Consider the following 9,707-nt stretch of genomic DNA (forward strand, 5'->3'; position numbering starts at 1 on the left):
AAAAAACAAACATTTGCTTTTCTTAATCTAGACACAAATATGGGAAATAAGAATGCTTAGAGGCTAACAGGCAAAACAGAATTAGTAAAGGAAAACAAACAAAAACTATAAAATAATCTTATATATGATAAAAATTTCGTTTATGATGTTCAATGTGAACATGAATACAAATGCTCAAATTTTAAAATATATCAAATAAATGCAGTAATTTTAAAATAATCATACTTTTTGACCAACTAGAGCTAATTTCTTAGGTTTAAAAAGGTAATTACTTTTTAAGAGATGGGTTCTCACTATGTTGCCCAGACTAGATTCAAAACTCCTGGGTTAAGCAATCCTCCTGCCTCAGCCTCTCAAGCAGCTGGGACAACAGCTATGTGCCACCACACCTAGCTATGTATTTTTTTTAAAGGTAATTTAAAACAAAATCCTACTGTAATTCAACTCTATCAACCACACTTGGAATACAAAAATTTTCTTTCCTAAGGCACTTCCCTAATGCACTTCTACAAAAATCTATAATATCTCAGCTCTAGTTAAAATGTTTTCATCAATTGTTACTATTGATCGACTCCATTTTTAGACTGACAAATAAAAATTGTATGTATTTATAGTGTACCACATGATATTTTGCTTTATCTGTCAAATCATTGTGGAGTGGCTAAATCAAGCTACTTTTTACATACACTACCTCACATACTTTTTTTTGGTAGTGAGACATTTAAAATGTACTCAGGGCCGGGCGCGGTGGCTCAAGCCTGTAATCCCAGCACTTTGGGAGGCCGAGACGGGCGGATCACGAGGTCAGGAGATCGAGACCATCCTGGCTAACACGGTGAAACCCCGTCTCTACTAAAAATACAAAAAACTAGCCGGGCGAGGTGGCGGGAGCCTGTAGTCCCAGCTACTCGGGAGGCTGAGGCAGGAGAATGGCGTAAACCCGGGAGGCGGAGCTTGCAGTGAGCTGAGATCCGGCCACTGCAGTCCAGCCCGGGATACAGAGCAAGACTCCGTCTCAAAAAAAAAAAAAAAAAAAAAAAAAAAATGTACTCAGTAATTTGCAAGTATATAGTAGATTGTTGTTAACTATAGTCATCATGCTATACATAGAACGCTCGAACTTATCTCTTCCATCTGAGATTTTGTATCCTTTGACTAACATCTTGCTAGACCAATCCCCTAGCTCCTGGAAACCACCATTTTGCTTCTGTGAGTTCAACTTTTTTGGATTCCATATATAAATGATATTATGTGGTATTTGTCTTTCTGTTCCTGACATTTCTCTTAACATAGGTTCTCAAGGTTCATTTATGTTGTCATCAAGAACAGGATTTCCTTCCTTTTTATGGCTGAAGGATTTTCCAATGTGTGTATATACTACATTTTCTTTATTCATTCACTCAACATTTACCATACTAAGAGAAGAAAGCAACTCCTCTGTTTAATGAATGGAATCCTCTAAAAACTTCAATACACTTATACGAACTTTCAGAAGCACTCTTATTAAATTGGGAAAAAGAGAAGGACGCCCTCTTTCACAGTGTCTACCCAGCATCATCTTTAGGATCTAGCCAATACAATAAATCAGAAAGGAAAAGTTATATATAGTTAATAAATCACCTAACCGTATATTTTGCAGGAAATATAATTTTTATTCCAAGAGTCAATGTACTCAGTTGTGGTAAAAAACAGTTACAAGAATTCTATAAGGCATCCAGGATCAAAACACAACAATTTTCACATATGTGTCAACTATTAGGTTGGTGCAAAAGTAATTGTGGTTTTTGAAAGTAACTTGGCGAAAACCACAATGACTTTGCACCAACCTAGTACAATCAACAGTTGTGGGAAGAATTTTAACTTTTCACTCTATGTTTGTACCGTTTTAGTGTTTATGTGCATGTATGTTGTAGTTTATATGTAGGTATTACTCATGTAAAAATTAGTTTGATGCTTGCTTTAGCAGCATATATACTAAAATTGGAATAATATGGAGATTAGCATGGCCCCTGTGCAAGGATGACATGCAAATTCATGAAGTGTTCCATATTTTTCCTATGAGATAATCATCTTCAGGGTCCTGGAGACCCTCAAGGTGGGCTGGATGGTGGAATGAGAGGCCATCCCAGTGGAGGCATGGTGCAGAAACCAGGATTTGGAGTGGTAATGGGGATTGTTCCACGGCAGTCAAACCTCATGGATCTTCAGGCAGCCATACAAACTGTATTTCCTACAGAATGGTGAATTTCTTCAACCAGCCATCATGGAGTATGATGTTAACTGCTTACCTTTGTGTGTTTTAAAAAAATCAACCTGGTTGCTGTCTAGAGAACAAATATAAGGAGAAAAAATGAAGGCAAAGGGATTTTAGATGACTGGTTTAGAAGCCTATGAATTGGACTAAAGCGAAGGAAGACATGAAGATAGAGACAACTGGGTGTGTTTTACTTTAAAATTAGAATTGACATATTTTACTTATATGAACTATAAGCATGAATGAGTTATTAAGTATAACTCACATATTAAAAGGGAAACAACTGCATGGATGTTAAGGTTATCAGGTAGGCACAGCCCTGAATACAGACGCACTGAGGAGAAAACTAGGAATGCACTAAATATTTGGGAGTAGTTGACACACAGAGAAGGCAGAGTACAATCAGAGGGATGAGAGATAGACATGGGGAAAACCATCTCTTCTTTTCTGATATAGACTAATGAGGGAAGCATGGCTACAGATGTGTCATGTTCAACACTGTACCCATTATACGTGGGTACCCATAGAAGCCATACACATTAGAAACAAAGATGTTAACTGGTCAGAAGTACAGGTTTTGGAAGCAGACGGGTCTGCTACCAGTATCAACACTGCTGCTTAATATCCGGGTTAGTGACTTGGGGCCACTTATTTAATCTCTCTAAGCATCTGTTTCTTCATCTTTATTGAGAAGAATAATGCTGGTAGTATTTCCTTCATTACAAGCTTGTGAAGATCACAAAATATACCATATGAACAGGACAAATTATGGTCACTGATACATATGTAATATTCAGTGAAAGTTTTCTATTAGAGTTCTGTATGTCATTATGCAAGAAATCCACAAATTGTTATTAGTGTCCATTAAAATATACATTATGAAGCATAAATAAAACTATATGGTATGTTTAACATTGTGCTTGGTCCCATTGAGAAAGTATAATAATAAATAAATTAATACTAAATTAATACTAATTTAATAGTATTGAATTAGATTTGAATTAATTTAAAAAGTAGAATAGTACTGAGTAATTCAGGCTTTAAAACTTTCTATTGCGTGATAACTCATTAAGTTAAAGACACCATATAAAATATTTACACATCTATTCCCAGGTGAGAGACTCGTAATTTTATCAAAAATGTTAAGATTTTCTGGATAATACATGAATGATGAGGAAACATTTTTTTTTCTATCAGATATAAATTTGGTTTCTTTTTATAATAAAATTTCAATACGTTCTATTGTCTTTTTTGTCTTAGCTAAATGAATTACTTCTATTTATAATTCCTCTGGAAATCAGTGAACTTTCTCTAGAGAAATGAAAGATGAAATAGATGATATAGAGAAACATTTAAATAGGAAATGTAAACTGATAGGAGTCACTGTATTCCAGTCTTCTGGTCTGGAATAACAGTAACTAAATTCATTTGGTTAGTTACATATACAGAAAGGAGCAACTAGTCCTGCTTTAGGTGTTATATAATATGTTTATCCACTTCATAATAGTTTGACATCCACATCCTCTTGATCCCAGTTCAGATATTTGAATAACCCTTTTTTAATTTGATGTTTCATAGGGAATGCTTCATAGTAATGTTTACTAGGGAATGAAATTTGTATTCATTTATAAATTCATTCAGTTGACCTATTTGTATTCTGAACAACTGATTTTGTAAATGGAGTTCTATTTTTTCAATATCCAAATTCCATTAGTTCGGGCACAGTTTTTACAGTGTTTATACTCCTATATTCTTAGTTAGTAAGTGGATCTGACAGTTTAGCAATAACCAATATTCTGTTCTGCACGTTCGTTCTCTTGCCATGTTATGCTCTTGCTTTTGCAAGACTGTCTTATATTCTCGTGATTCCTAGTCTGTCATGAGCATTTTGCAGTTGAGGAAGTTATTTCCCCAAGAAGTATCAAATCAGGATCTCTGTCTTTTAACTTCAAACATTATGGAAAAAACCCTATGTCAAAATATCGGTTCATTTCATGTAGGAACTTGACTGTATTATTTAGTGCTCTTCTCTTTTAATGTTTAAATTATTATCAAAGTAATTTTAACCATTTGATTTCTTTTGTGCTTTTTTCATTTTAGGTAAAATTATTTATTAATATCATTATTTCTTAAGTCATGAGTTATAATGTTCAAACTGCTTTAGATTTAAGTGGAAAGAGGTAAGTTCATTTTCTGTATGTTTTTCTGACTTAAAGCAAACATTTTACTTAGAATAAAATAGAGCATCACTTTATTATAAGCATGGTTAATCTGACCCCCTCTAAATCAAAGAAAGCCTCATCAAAATTATGTTTATTAGATATCATATTTTTAAAGAGTAAAACTGCCTTGGAGACAGTATCTCTGGCCTTGAACTTTACCTCTTTTTGTAATACCCTAGATTTTTCAATGTAATTATTTTTCCTCAAAGCTTCAAACCAAATTACTTAAGAAAAAATATATTACTAAAATAATAATAATATTATGAATATTGTTCAGGAAAGCAAAAGGCATAGAATATAGTTCTATTTTTTTGCTGTTACTTAGTCATATGTCCCTGCCAGAAATCAGTCTCCGAGAAGGAAGCTTTCTCATCTCTAAAGGTTTTGAATAGACGACTAAAATTACCTTCACATCCAAAAGCCTCTGATTATTTATTCAAGAAAATTGCTTCCTAGGTACAGGAAATCACCTATTTTTTTAAAAAAGATTTAAGAATGAGAATTATAGTCTTTCTTATAATCAACATTCTACTTTACATACAGTATTATCAATTGCTATTTCTAAATTATTTAAAATTTTTATATCTTTCCTAATATATCTATTCCAATTGAATATTTTTTGAACCACTTGTATGATTCTATGTCATTTTACCCACTGTCTGTTAGTATAAATTCTAGATAAAAGCAGGGTGTGTTATAATACGTATGAAGCATTTAGTTTCCCAGTGTGGCTTTCTTAATGAGAGTTTTTTATATTAGGAAATTAAGTGAGCTACACAAAATGAAATAATTTTTAAAGCACAGATTATTGATATTAAATATCACAGGACAAAATATATCATTACTTGTCATTATTACAGTGAGCGCAAAATGCTTCCGATATACTAGTGATCAGTTGGATGCAAACTTGAATTTCACCTGAAGAATTTCACAGGAATGGAACTTCACCTCACTAAGCTACTCTTTTTCCTTAAGTCAACTGTTCAAATAGTGAAATTCTTATTACCCAATATGTCATTATTAATACTATTTTATGATCAATTGCTTCCTTCCTAAACCAACTCTTATTTCGCATTTCTTTAGGGCAATGTAATTTCTATCTGAGATGGTAGTTATTTATATACAGGCTGAGAATAAACAATCCCCTACCTTCGCTACTTGCAGAGGGTTGGGGGCGAACCACTCCTTTTACGAGTCTAGTGGGACGTTTCCGGGAGAGGCTTGAAGTAAACAAAGTAGTTACTAGAACTCGCTGACATAAAGTTACCTCAAGAACCAAAGAGTAGCTACACACCAAAGAATAGAAAGCACTGAGGGTAAAATGAGAGAAGCAGGATATCAAATGGTCACAGGAGGGTAAATGGCTTGAAACCAGAGAAAAACTAAAAGATAACAAGTTTGAGAGAGCCTGAAAAAAAGTAGGGAGTGAGAGAGAACAAGAACCAGTCTGGAAGCAGAGTAAATGCAACTTCTTCAGGCCATTCCCCATATCAAATTGGATTAAATGCTCTTACTAATGTTGCTCAGAAAGTTCTAGTTTTAAGGCACAGATTGAGAATGAAACTTAGAGCTCCTTAAGCAACATGACATATTTGCCTATGAATCTTTACATTTGAATACCTGAGCTTGGCATATAATGTAATGAAGGACAAGAATTAAATAGAGAAAAATGGAAGGATGAATGGGGATAAAAGATATAGAAAGCAATACTTTAAAAGGCACAGAGAAAACTAAGAAGAAACAGTGCATGTAGCTAAGACTAAAGGGTCTCTAATCTTGTAGATGCAAGCAAAACATCAAAGTAAATATTTTGTGCAATATATTTTTAAAGTTTAATTACAATCCCATTAACTGTTCTATTCCTTAATTTCTACTGTATTTTACAGGTAGCCTAATTTAAACTGAATAATTTAATCTGCTCTTACCACATAACTTGATCCCATGCTTTTTTGTCCAGCCACTAGCTGATAATAAACATGGGAAATAGATATAGAAGTTTATTTTATGATTTTTTCTCAGTTGAATTGTATCAAGTCTCTAGCAGTATGAACTTGTAGCTGTGTAATTCTTTGACTGCCTTAGATTATACTCATAAATCCAAGATAAACATTTGTGATACATGTAATTTTGCACAGACATTTTGTCAAAAGACAAAGTTTGTTAAGCAAAAATCTGGAACAATTTTTTTAAATTGTGTTTTGAATGAGATAATATAATTGGATTAGTAGTAATTAGGAGAAAGATAACCTGGTATAAGTTTGAATCAAAAATTTTCACTTTTTAAACTTTCATTTTCAAAAATCATTTATTGGCTATATCATCTATAAAATTTTTCAGCTATAAAATTGGAATACTAGCATTTGTTTCGGATACTTCAGAATGTCATTTTTAAGAACCTATGAGTAAGGTTCTTAATAAAATGGAAATGCATTATGAACTACTTAAAATGTTACGCAAATTAAGATCAAATACTTAACTATTATTGGCATGTCACAGATACTTCAAAGAAACTCTAGTAGATTTAAGGATGCATATTTATTTTAAATCCAGTTAAATGTATTTGTTCCTCATTATTGTTAATGGATTAAAAAACATTGAATACTCATTTTTATAGCTAATAATTGTTTTAATTTACAAAAACTTTCATCTGTACAAGTCATTCAAACATGTATATCATTATATATTCCCGTCAGTTATGTTCCGAATATTAACTGTAGCCCTAGATAAAATTTATATCAGAAAGTCTATCACAAATTTCTGATTTTATTTTTAATATTTCGTCTACAAGTTTATGGAGTGCAAAATAATTTATAAGTGGTGGTAGGTCATAAATTGACATCTCTTTAAAAAAAGGCATACAAATACCCAAGAGGTGGATGAAAAAATGCTCAACATCACTAGTCATTAGAGAAATGCAAATAAAAACCACAATGAGATATTGTCTTACCCAGTCAGAATGGCTATTACTAAAAACTTAATGACATTCTCTTGCATGGGCTATGCAATTTATTTTGGCATGTACCTAATATTAAAAAATGAAGCATAAGCTTACTATCAGAGTGATTATTTCAGTTTTCATTTAAAAATAGTTACCTAAGCTTGTATATGTAAGTTACAAAAAAGATAAAATATCATCATTGATATTTAAAATCTCAGATAAATATTTTATCTTTTTTTGTTGTTATTTTTGTTGCTAGCACCTCTCTCCACCTCCATGTATTCACTTGAATTAGCCTAGGTCAATAGCTGCAGGATTTTTTTTTTTTCATACCCCAGTGGCATCTGGAACCCCAGCAAGACAGAACCCTTCACTCCCCTGGAAAGGGGGCTGAAGCCAGGGAGCCAAGTGCGTGGTCTCGCTCAGTAGGTCCAGCTCCCACAGAGCCCAACAAGCTAAGAACCACTGGCTTGACATTCTCACTGCTAGCACAGCAGCCTGAAGTTGACTTGGAATGCTTGAGTTTGGCAGGGAGAGGAGTGTCCACCATTACTGAGGCTTGAGTAGACAGTTTTCCCCTAAAAATGTTAAGGAGGCCAGGAAGTTCAGACTCGGCAGAACTCACCACAACTCGGCAAAGTGGCTGTGGCCAGACTGCCTCTCTAAATGCTTCTTCACTGGGCAGCGCATCTCTGAAAAAAAGGCATCAGCCACAGTCAGGGACTTATAGATAAAACTCCCATCTCCCTGGGACAGAGCACCTGGCAGAAGGGGTGGCTGGGGACACAGTTTCAGCAGACTTAAATGTTCCTGCCTGCTGGCTCTGAAGAGAGAAGCAGATCTTGACAAGGAGAATTCTCACAGCACAGCACTTGAGCTCTGCTAAGGTACAGACCGCCTCCTCGAGTGGGTCCCTGACCCCTTTGCCTCCTGACTGGGAGAGATCTCCCAGCAAGGGTCAACAGACACTTCATACAGGAGAGCTCTGGCTACCATCAGGACAGTGCCCTTCTGGGATGAAGTTTCCAGGGGAAGGAGCAGGCAGCAATCGTTGCTGTTCTGCAAGATCTGCTGGTGACACCTAGGCAAACAGGGTCTGGAGTGGACCTCCAGCAAACCACAGCAGACCTGCAGGAGAGAGGCCTGACCATTAGAATAAAAACTAACAAAAAGAAAGCAATAACACCAACATTAACAAAAAGGGACATCCACCCAAAAACCCCATCTAAAGGTCATCAGCCGCAAAGATCAAAGGTAGATAAATCCATGAAGATGAGGAAAAAAACAGTGCAAAAATGCTGAAAATTCCAAAAACCAGAATGCCTCTTTTCCTCCAAAGGATCATAACTCCTCTCTAGCAAGAGAACAAAGCTGGATGGAGAAGGAGTTTGATGAATTGACAGAAGTAGGATTCAGAAGGTGGGTAATAACAAACTCCTCTGAACTAAAGGAGCACATTCTAACCCAATGCAAGGAAGCTCAGAACCTTGATAAAAGGTTACAGGAACTGCTAACAAGAATAACTAGTTTAGAGAAGAACATAAATGACCTGCTGGAGCTGAAAAACACAACACAAGAACTTCATAAAGCATACACAAGTATAAATAGCCAAATTAATCAGGCAGAAGATAGGAAATCAGAGATTGAAGATCAACTTACTGAAACAAAGTATGAAGACAAGTTTAGAGAAAAAAAGAATAAAAGAATGAACAAAGCTTCCAAGAAATATGGGACTATGTGAAAAGACTAAACCTACAATTCATTGGTATACCTGAAAGTCATGGGGAGAACGGAACCAGACTGGAAAACACACTTCAGGATTTTATTGAGGAGAATGTCCCAAACCTAGCAAGACAGGCCAACATTCAAATTCAGGTAGTACAGAGAAAACCACTAAGATACTCCTTGGGAAAAGCAACCCCAAGACACATAATCAACAGATTCTCGAAGGTTGAAATGAAGGAAAAAAAATGTTAAGGGTGGCCAGAGATAAAGGTCAGGTTAACTACAAAGGGAAGCCCATCAGACTAATAGTGGATCTCTCTGCAGAAACCCTACAAGCCATAAGAGAGTGGGGGCCAATATTCAATATTATTAAAGAAAAGAATTTTCAACCCAAAATTTCATATCCAACCAAACTAAGCTTCATAAGCAAAGGAGAAATAAAATCCCTTATGGACAAGCAAATGCTGAGGGATTTTTGTCACTACCAGGCCTGTATTACAAGAGCTCCTGAAGGAAACACTAATTATGGAAAGGAAAAACCTGTACCAGCCACTGCAAAAACACGCCA

At 35.0% G+C, this 9,707-nt stretch overlaps 1 non-coding gene across 1 annotated transcript; it reads left to right on the forward strand.

Moving 5' to 3' along the window:
* Positions 1 to 1,950: 1,950 nt before the first annotated feature.
* LOC119627504 (U6 spliceosomal RNA) lies at positions 1,951 to 2,054 on the forward strand. Its single transcript, XR_005243690.1, has one exon. It is a non-coding gene; the product is annotated as a U6 spliceosomal RNA (small nuclear RNA).
* Positions 2,055 to 9,707: the final 7,653 nt, after the last annotated feature.

This window comes from Chlorocebus sabaeus, chromosome 14, assembly GCF_047675955.1.
Source record: "Chlorocebus sabaeus isolate Y175 chromosome 14, mChlSab1.0.hap1, whole genome shotgun sequence".
NCBI classification, from domain to species: Eukaryota; Metazoa; Chordata; class Mammalia; order Primates; family Cercopithecidae; genus Chlorocebus; species Chlorocebus sabaeus.